The sequence below is a fragment of the Idiotropiscis lumnitzeri genome, chromosome 3 (genome assembly GCF_059441095.1).
Source record: "Idiotropiscis lumnitzeri isolate Australia: NSW breed Sydney's pygmy pipehorse chromosome 3, RoL_Ilum_1.0, whole genome shotgun sequence".
Lineage (NCBI taxonomy): Eukaryota > Metazoa > Chordata > Actinopteri > Syngnathiformes > Syngnathidae > Idiotropiscis > Idiotropiscis lumnitzeri.
In genome coordinates, this window is record NC_142393.1 from 5,106,262 (window position 1) to 5,115,795 (window position 9,534).

Genomic DNA, 9,534 nt, shown 5'->3' on the forward strand with positions numbered 1-9,534 from the left:
CAGCAAGAAAAGAGAATAGATGTTTGCACAACCAAGCAAGCAAAAATGCTAAGTTGTTTTTACTTATATTTTTAAGGTTGGGCGAAAAACAAGGGACATTAGCTATGTCATCTTTTATGTGTTTGTTGAAATGCAGGAGTGCGAATTTTCACATTATTATTGGTTACCTTTAAATTGAAATGAAATGAAACCCATTTTTTCACAGAGAAGAAAAACGTCGCGGTAGGCTACCAAACAAAAACTACAATTGGAACGTTTAATCTCTATCTGACACTATACATCATTGATAAAATACATTTGTAGTGAATAAAAAATAATATTTGGATCATCCATCCGTCTACTTAGCCAGCCATCAATACAAGAATTTTTTTTTAAAAAGTTGTGTGAACTCAACATTTTAAATCAACAAACTCAGATAGAAATTCATGTTGGACAATTCAACTAAATATTCTAATTATTCTCATGTCAAAAATGTCCTGTATTTCACAATAAAGAAATAAGAGTTTGCAGAATTGTTGTTTTTTGTATTGCCCCTAACTTAAAGTCAGAAGGAAAAACAACTCAGCAAACTGTTTTGGCGCAAACAACTTGCTTGTTTTATTGTAGCATCGTTGCCATAAATGTCAATAATGTATATTTTAAAGTTGTTCCTACTTAATTTTGGTTTTACCACTTCAAAAATACAAGATGTTTTACAGTCCATCACTAATACAAAATGTGCGCAATTAGTGTAACAATATGATATGTTGTTGTTATCGGGTGCACCAGTAGGGGGCACTGGGGGGCAGTTGGGTGTGTGTTTAAGCCTGTATTTATGATTAGAGGGAATGGGAGAAGCGGGTTGTTGCAAATAAAGGCTGGCCGAGTTGGGTCAGAACAAAGAAACTGGACGTGTATTTTTCTTAGAAAACCCCACTTAAACAATTAGGAGAGTCACTCGGTCACACAAGCGAAAGAATTCTGTTTCGAGAGAGGCAAACCTGTGCGCTAGTTGATATTTGAACACTACTAGTATTAGTGCAGTGTAAAATGTTAATTAGTAGAATGTTATAATGACATAGTGTTGTTCCCTCTGCCTCTGTCATATTATTGCACAAAAATAGAAATATCGGTCGGCAGTAGTGCTGAAGTTTTTTTTTTATAGTGAGGGGTAAAAAAACTGGTCCTTAATCGAATAACAAATGAATGCTCAACCTACCGTACATATACTGTAGTATGTTACTAGTGCAGCACAGAAGTGTGCTAGTAACGTTCAAGAGCATACTTTTGGCTAAATTGGTACTAGAAGTGGAAATAGTGGTTATCAGTAAAATAGTCATTCAACTAGTGTGCCGTTTGTGGCATCGTTAAAGGTCGCCAAGAAAGCAGTGGCATTAACGTCTCTCTCTTTCGCTCTTTGCAGTTGTCTTTCCATTATTCGCCACCAGGCGGAGCTATTGGTTTCAAACTTCCTAGAATTCGTTTACTGTCCGTACTGTAAAATGCTTCACTCCTAATCATGACAATGGGACGTTCATTTTTTTGGGATCTTTTTTTTTCTTCTTTTTTTTTACTTACAGTGTAGTTCAGGGGTCACCAAGCGTTTTAAAAGTGAGAGTTACTTCTTGAGTGCTGATTAATGCAAAGGGCTCACGGTTTGATAGTGATACCCACTTCTGAAATAAGAAATGTGCTCAAATTACCTTTACCATTATTATTATTAATAATTTACTCTAATCATCTAAAAGAGGCCAATCATGTGAATTATTTAACAAGGTAGGAAACCGATATGCAACTTTATTTCAAGACATTTCTGAGAGTGTTTGCATTTTCAAGTGATCATTCCTACACAATGTCTTATCAATGGTGATATATTTATTAAACAGATCCAAAGACTACTAATACGATCCTTGGGTGGAGGCCTGGTGCCAGTGAATACCACGTTGGTGACACCTGGTAATGGTCAACTCAATAACAAACCACAGTCTGAAAATACAGCAGTTCTGCAATATTCAACAATTTACCTTTGTCTGATGTCAAATGGATCCTATCGCCATTCCAATTATAAATGACCCGCCAATGTCCATTCCAAAAGCATGCGACTCAGGTTACCTGAAGCCTCCAAATTGTACATGGTCGTCAATGTGTGAATGCTTGTCTGTGGTTGGCTGGCGACCAGACCAGGGTGTAGTCGGCCTCTTGCCCAAAGTCAGCTGGGATAGGCTCCAGTTCACCTGCAATCCTAAATTGGTACTTTGGTACTACAGAAAGCAGAATGATGAACGGATATTTCGAGTTTCTATCACTCTCACGCTCCCAAACACCCCAAAATGTTCAATTGCGCTTATACCCAAATTAAAAAAAAAAAATCATCTTAGCTCGAATGTATAGTGTTCAAAGTTGTTGAAATATATATATATATCTATATATATATATACATATATATATATATATATATATATATATATAGTGAAATTGAATCCAGACTGAGCTCATTCAGCTCAGGTGTTGGTGTGAGCTCCTGTCTGCAGTCATCAGGTGTATGAAAGGACTCCGCCAGCCAGGTGTTTTCTCACCCCCTCTCAAATATTCAAAACACAGGCCCTTCCCTCTCCACCCTGCCGGTACCTTAAAATAGCTGCCGCGCATCCATAATGCACCAGCAGCAGGACTCTGCCCTCAGAGGCTCTAAATGGGACAGACAGATTGACATGTGCACTCCATGCTCTGCTGCAGTTCCCAAAACAGAAGCCATTTTCTGTTTAACTTTCAAACCTCCAGTCAGTCATGTTTTATTCACATTTATTGCTCATGTGGAATTGGAATGGATGCCTTTGCTCCTTCTTTCCACCGCCCCACCTTCTTCTACACTGTTTCTTGCAACCCGTCCTATGAATTATGAATCTTTGCTGGTGAGCTCCACAACTGACACAGTCATCTTTTTTAGTTGTATGCGCTTATTGATTTCCGTCACAAAGATACATCTATTATCGTTTAATTCATACTTTTGCTGTGTAATATGATAGCATGTTAGCTGAGCAAGGGCGGGGCTGTTGATAATGATATCGAAGCACTATGCAGATCGTTCACGTCACATCAGTTATTCAGGGCCGAGGTAATGACCAATTACGGCTTAGCCCGTGACGTCACATGACCAAACTCAGAAAAAAGCTGAGCCGTGATTGGTTGGTTATTGCCTGAGCCCTGAGCAACTGTGATGTCATTTTCAGTCGACAGTAAGTGGAATAATAGCCGGCCCCTGAGATGAATAAAAATGTGTGGACGCTTAATTCCTTTTCCACATTTTAACAGGAATGTCGTGTTTAGACTTGTGGGGGCACACATAACATTATTATTTTAATTTTCAAAATAACAGTTACTTTAATTACGTTCAACCGATACCAACAAATCCGTGCCATTTCTTAAGCCCCCTTTTTTAAACCAATAACGCCATCTAGCGGAGTCACAAATACAAGTGGTTCATGAAGCAAATTTGAAGCTTCATTTTCTCATCACTCTTGAAATGCGACATGTCTACTTTGGCGTCACTCCCCCTGACGGCAATGCAAATACTGAAGTCGTTGAATGCTTCACTTCAAGTTGCTAACATTGTATTCACCCTTTTTTTTATGTTTTCGATCATGTTTATTGCGTCGTAATGAAAGAATGGGCATTCCTCCTGGATTTGTATTTATTTATTTTCTTTAAACTACGTGTTTCACATTTTGTTCCACGGATATATCAGGGTAACGAGTTACTTTCTAATGTGTCGCCGGCATCCCTGCTTGTAATTAAAACAAAATAATAAAAAACAAACAATTTATAAATAAATAACAGTCCTTCTTCCAGAAACATTCTGAGTAACGCCTTACATTACTGCATGGCAGCAGAAAGACGATGCTCGCTCTTTAATTGTGTTACTTTTGAGAGGGAGGAGAGAGGCTGGGAAGGACGAGATGCAGTAGCGATCGAGGCTTGCTGACGTAGCAGCAGCGGAGGGCGGGGTGGGGGGAGGGGGGCGGGGTTGCTGTGCACAAAGTCCACGAGAAAGAACGCGTGCACTCACGCAACGGTGCACTTGAGTGTTGCCCGGGAGAGAGAGCGCACCATGACTGCCTAACGGAGCCAGAGCAAGAGAGCGCGAGAGAAATGCTCTCCCACCTCCCACGGAGTAAGTACTCCGCTTTCACCGGATCTCCACTCGTGGATCAGGAATAACAGCACATGGCTGACGTGTGAGGAACATTTCTGCTCCTCTTACGAGCACCGAAAACTTTGAGAGGTTGAGCTTGAGCCGCGACCAAAGGCATTTGACGCGTGTTCCCCAGCAAAGGCATTCGGTGGCTTCGTGTGAGGATCTCGGATGGTGCGGGTGGGCGTACTTGCTGGAGGGAGAAGGAGTCCATCTGGGACCGCGAGGCTTCCTGTGCCGGGTCAATTAAATAGTGCATGAGACGGAGCACTAAAAGCCTGTCCCGTGAGGCGCAAAGTGCTTTCTTTGTGTGTGTGTGCATGTATCAGTGCGTGATGCCTTGATTAAAGTTGATGAACCAGCAATGTTGAGATGGTCAGCGATTTCAGTTCCCCGTCTAAAAACAGTGCCTATGTTTATTCTTGTTGGAGCTTATTATAATGCCCAAGGGGAAGGTCCCAATGTTGGGTTGAGTGTTGGCTTGGGTGCAGCATGGATGGGTAATATATATATATATATATTTTTTTTTTATTGGGAGACACAGACAGCTCAGTGAAAATGTACCAAGCAGTACTTGTGATGTTTTAACGCTATAATCGCTCGGTTGTGCGCTTATGTAGGGCAACATTACATATTTATAAGTCTGACATTTCCTCAGTCAAGAGGCACCAATTAGGCCCAACTCAAACCCAGAGCCCAAATGGAGTCAGCGGAATAGCTGCACGTGCTATTAGTGAAGGATGCTGCAGTGGGCAAAAAAATTCTACGCAGCGCCATGTGGGTTAGTTAGCTAGTTAGCGCCGACAATCCTGCACAGCAGTTTGGAGAAGTCAGGGTGAGGCTGCCCTTAAGTGTGCACTGTGTATCCGGAATTTATTTATTTATTTATTTTTTAAGCATCCTGTTGGGTTACTTGGTGATGATGTTGGGTTACTTGATGGATGGTACACATGTACATTATATTATATTGTTTCATGGGACAACACTGAAAAAAATGACACTTTGCGACAATGAAGTCAGTGTCTTGAATAAGAGCGTCCCCTCAAAATAACAAAGCCAACGGCCATGAGTGTCCAAATTGCTGGCAACAAAAGTGAGTACACCCCCCCAAGTGAAAAAGTCCAAATTGTGCTTTAAGTTTCATTTTGTGTGGCCACCAGTATCTCCAGCCTTGCCATAATCTACAGGTGTCAAACTCAAGGCCCGGGGGCCAGATCTGGCCCGTGACCTCATTTTATGTGGCCCGCGAAGAGCAACTCGTGAGCGTCAACTTCCTGTTTCTGGCATATTTTCTTCACTTTTAACAACATTGAGATATGAGATATTACAATTTATTTGTTAGAAATCCTCCCCCTTTAAAATAAATTCAGAAATTGTTGAAAAAAACAACTGACTAGCTTCTGATTTCAAAACTGGCTTTCCATCAATTTCTTGTGCATATGTGATACTGTAAAGTGATCAGACATTTATATGGCTTCACATGTCACAGTCATAATGGCCCTGAAAGGAAAACCATCACTATGATGTGGCCCGTCCGCAAAAATGAGTTTGAGACCCTTCTCTACGGGCATGGAATTCAGTTTGACCGGCTGCCACTTGAAACCTCATCCACTCCTCCATGACAAAATCCCGGAACTGGAGGATTTTCGAGACCTTGTGCTCGAGTGAAAAAAGGTTGGGCACCACTAGTGTATGACAAGGTTTAAGTCAACAGTGGGAACGGACTGCGAAGCTTTTTGGCCTTGGCCACTGTTTCGTGCATCAGCGCGTGCCAGCCTCCGCGTCATTGCCTCGTCCTTATTGCATCAGTAGCGTTACTCTTTGCAGATGGCTAATGCAAGATGTCAGAGTGGCCTAAGCATGAGGGCTTGTTTGTGCTGGCAAACAGACCTGGTCTTGCAGTGACTTCAAAATACAGCGAGTCCCCGCATATCGTTCACGCAGGCTGTATCGCACGTTTTGAACGAGTGATTTTTCTTTTTTTTTTAATGGTAAACAGTTCGACATGACCTTCGGTGTAGCATCGTGTTGTTGTATGCTCTCTTTGTATCTAGGTTGCTTCTTTGTCAAGTTTTATAATTACTGTAACGTCAATGCTAATTCCTGTTAGCCTGTATATGAAATTTCACATGATCTGTTAGCATTAAGCTAGGGGACATTAGTTTGACGAAATTAAATGGCTTGGTTGAACATTTTGGTGTGCAAATTCTCTTTTGTTGGACAGTTTGAGTTTAACAGTAAACTTTCAGTGTGGGTGAGAAACTGCTTGATGCAAGAGCACTGTAGCTCTTATTTAGAGAACTGCGAGAACATCTTTTTAGGCACTAAAAAGAGTGTGTTCTAATAAGTTGAATGTCTTAATAAAACCTTTAAAAAAAAAAAAAAAAATATATATATATATATTTTTTTTTAAATATGGCCCCCCTTTAGTGCGTATTTCCACATAAGTTTGGGATTACGTACTTGGTGGTACACGGGGGGTTCACACTCCCTCTGTATTGGCTGCGAGGTAACGGGAGCTGCTCAGGACAGGATGGAGCTTCTCCGTTTGTGCGGCTCTCCTATTGATCCACTCTGCCCGACTCTGGTTGCATTGTCAGGGGATGCGATGATCCACCTCTGCTCGGAATGCTGCCTCAGCTTCCTTCCCCCTTTGCGCCGAGGGCGAGGTGCCTCTAACATGAAACGAGAATTTTGTCATATCAATTCTACAAAAGATGTTTCACTTCACGGGTTCTTCTGAGCAGAAGGTATGGAGGATTGATTGGTTTGGTCCATGAGTGGAATTTATTTTTCACTAAGCCACGCCCCCCGAAACACAGATTGACCAATCACATCACTGCATTGGACAACAGTCTCCCACCTGTCGAATGCCTTTTTTTTTTTTTTTTTTTTGGGAGTCAATTGCAAATTTTACTATTTTTCTAAGGCCGGCACAGTGGCCTCACAATGCAGAGGTCGTGGGTTCGATTCCGATTCTGGTCTTCCTCCCACATTCCAAAAACATGCATGGCAGGTCGATTGGACACTCTAAATTGCCCCTCGGTATGAGTGTCTTTGTGTGCCCTGTGATTGGCTGGCAACCAGTTCAGGGTGTACCCCGCCTACTGCCCGAAGACAGCTGGGATAGGGTCCAGGAAGGCTCTGGATGTAGCTGCGCTAAGCCATTTCAAGTGATCAGATCTCGACAAACAAACCTTTTCTCCTTCTTAGTATTGTTCTCGTATTAACAGTAAAACGAATTCTATGTTGTACTCAGCTCATCAGCCTAAATGCTATTACAGTATCGTCGCTGTCCTGTGAAAAACGTGTCTAATTTTTTAATGATCTGTAACGCAGAAAACGCATTCATGTCAAAATAAAATATCGAGAAAACATATCAACAGTATTTTTCACAGGACAGCGATGAAATTTGGCTCCAAACAGTAGGCCCACTTGCTACTTGTGGTGCTTGACTTTTGCTCTGTATTTTTTCTATACGGCGTCAGTTTTTTTCTACGGCTGTTTGATTGGTCCATTTGATAAACTCTAGTTTACTTGTCAGGACCGTTTCCATGTGTGATTTTTTTTTTTTTTGGGGGGGGGATCCCTGCTGACATGCACTGCTTATGCGAACACAATTGCTGCAAGCAGAGTGGACTTCTTTTACAAAAGCACAGTCAGTTGCGTCCACTTCGCCCTTAGGTCGCTATATTTAGACACTTTCCCTATAGCCCTCGAATTGAGACAAACCAATTAAACTCCCGCTACGAAACTGACAACATGAGCGAAATCACTTTCCATTACAGGTTCCAGAACAGTCCGACACCACACAACACCACATCGGCCTCACTTGGTCCAGTCTGGACACACGGAGCGCACTCAATTGGGGCGGGATCAACTGAACTTTGCATGGTCAGTCAAAATATGAATTTCAGTTGCATCATGTGGCACCGTCTCAAATTTCAGCCCATCAAATGCACAGAAGCTTTCAGATATGGAGCAGACGGAATACCTCGTGCCGGCCGCCGTCATAACAAAAAAACTACGAATTGTTTCCTTCTTGCTAGGAGGGGGCTGGGGGTAACAGAAAATAATTGAGAAGCACTGTTTTATACGAACCCCAAACTGATTTGTCTGTACATTTCTGTTTATTTTAATTTATGCAGCGAAATTGTCATTTCGGCATCAGTAGAAATGGAAACAACAGTATAAATAATAATGTCGAGATTCAAATATCCTTGTATGGCCCCAAACTATGTTCACCTCTCACTGCCTTATTTTTTTTTTCCATCAGTGTGTTTGTCTTTGTATATAGTTTCTGGGCCCCCATGTGACAAGAGCTAAAAAAAGAAACCATCACACCTGCATGACAGTACCAGGAGGATAAAACAATACTGCGCGATGTAATATTCTCTGTACGGGGCACACACTGTGCGTCGTTCACATTCCGATGGCCGAGGCGGCATCTGTCAGGATCGCTGGGCTTGTCTCAAATCTGTTTCGATTTTTTCCGGGGGGGGATTCATCTAAAGTCAGTAAACTTTGGCAATCCTCCCTTCGAGAAGAAGAAGAAAGGGAAGAAAGAGGTGATGGAGGAGGAGCGCAAAAGGGAGCTAGGTGAGGCACAAAAAAGGGAAGCGGAGACAATGCGGAGCTATAATTAGACTGACTGAAGAGTAAAAACAAAACCAAATTGTGCTAATCTCCTCCTACTTTGCTGCCATCTTCCCCTTACTCGTCTTGTCATCATTTCATTCTCTTGGTTTAACATCGGATTAAGCAGCAAATGATCACTTCACGACGTTATTTTCTCCCCGTTTCTCTTCTCTTTCGCCTAGTTGTCTTTATTCCTTCGCCAATTCCTCGCTTAGTTGGAGGCACTGCGCCCCCAACTCCCGCTTCATGTTCAGTCCTCACGATGAAAATAGTCACCCCGTATTGTCCACTCCAAAGGCTGTTTGTGTGAGTGTGTGTGTGTGCCTGCAGGTTTTCCTTTTCATTTAGAAAACATGTAAAAAAAAATAAATAAATACAGCCCTTAAGATATGTTGTGCTAAAAGCACTTCATTCTTAGGCCAGTGACCTTAAATGAGGCCGATGAGAGCGTGCGGCCTGCCAGCATAATGGACACCAAAGTCGGGCGTGCATCTGAGCTGGCCTTGGAGAAAGCGCTTTCGCATCAGGACAGGGGTGAAATATGTTTTTTTCCTCCAAGTGCCGCATGTCGAAAACGGGAGGATACAAGGGCCACGTTGACGATCTTCACCTTTCATTGACTAAATACCAGTGGCAGGCCATGCATTTCACACGTAGGCCTTCAGTAAAGTCCTACTTAGTCCTACTTGAATAAATTCCACTCATAATAGCACCACAGCTGCATG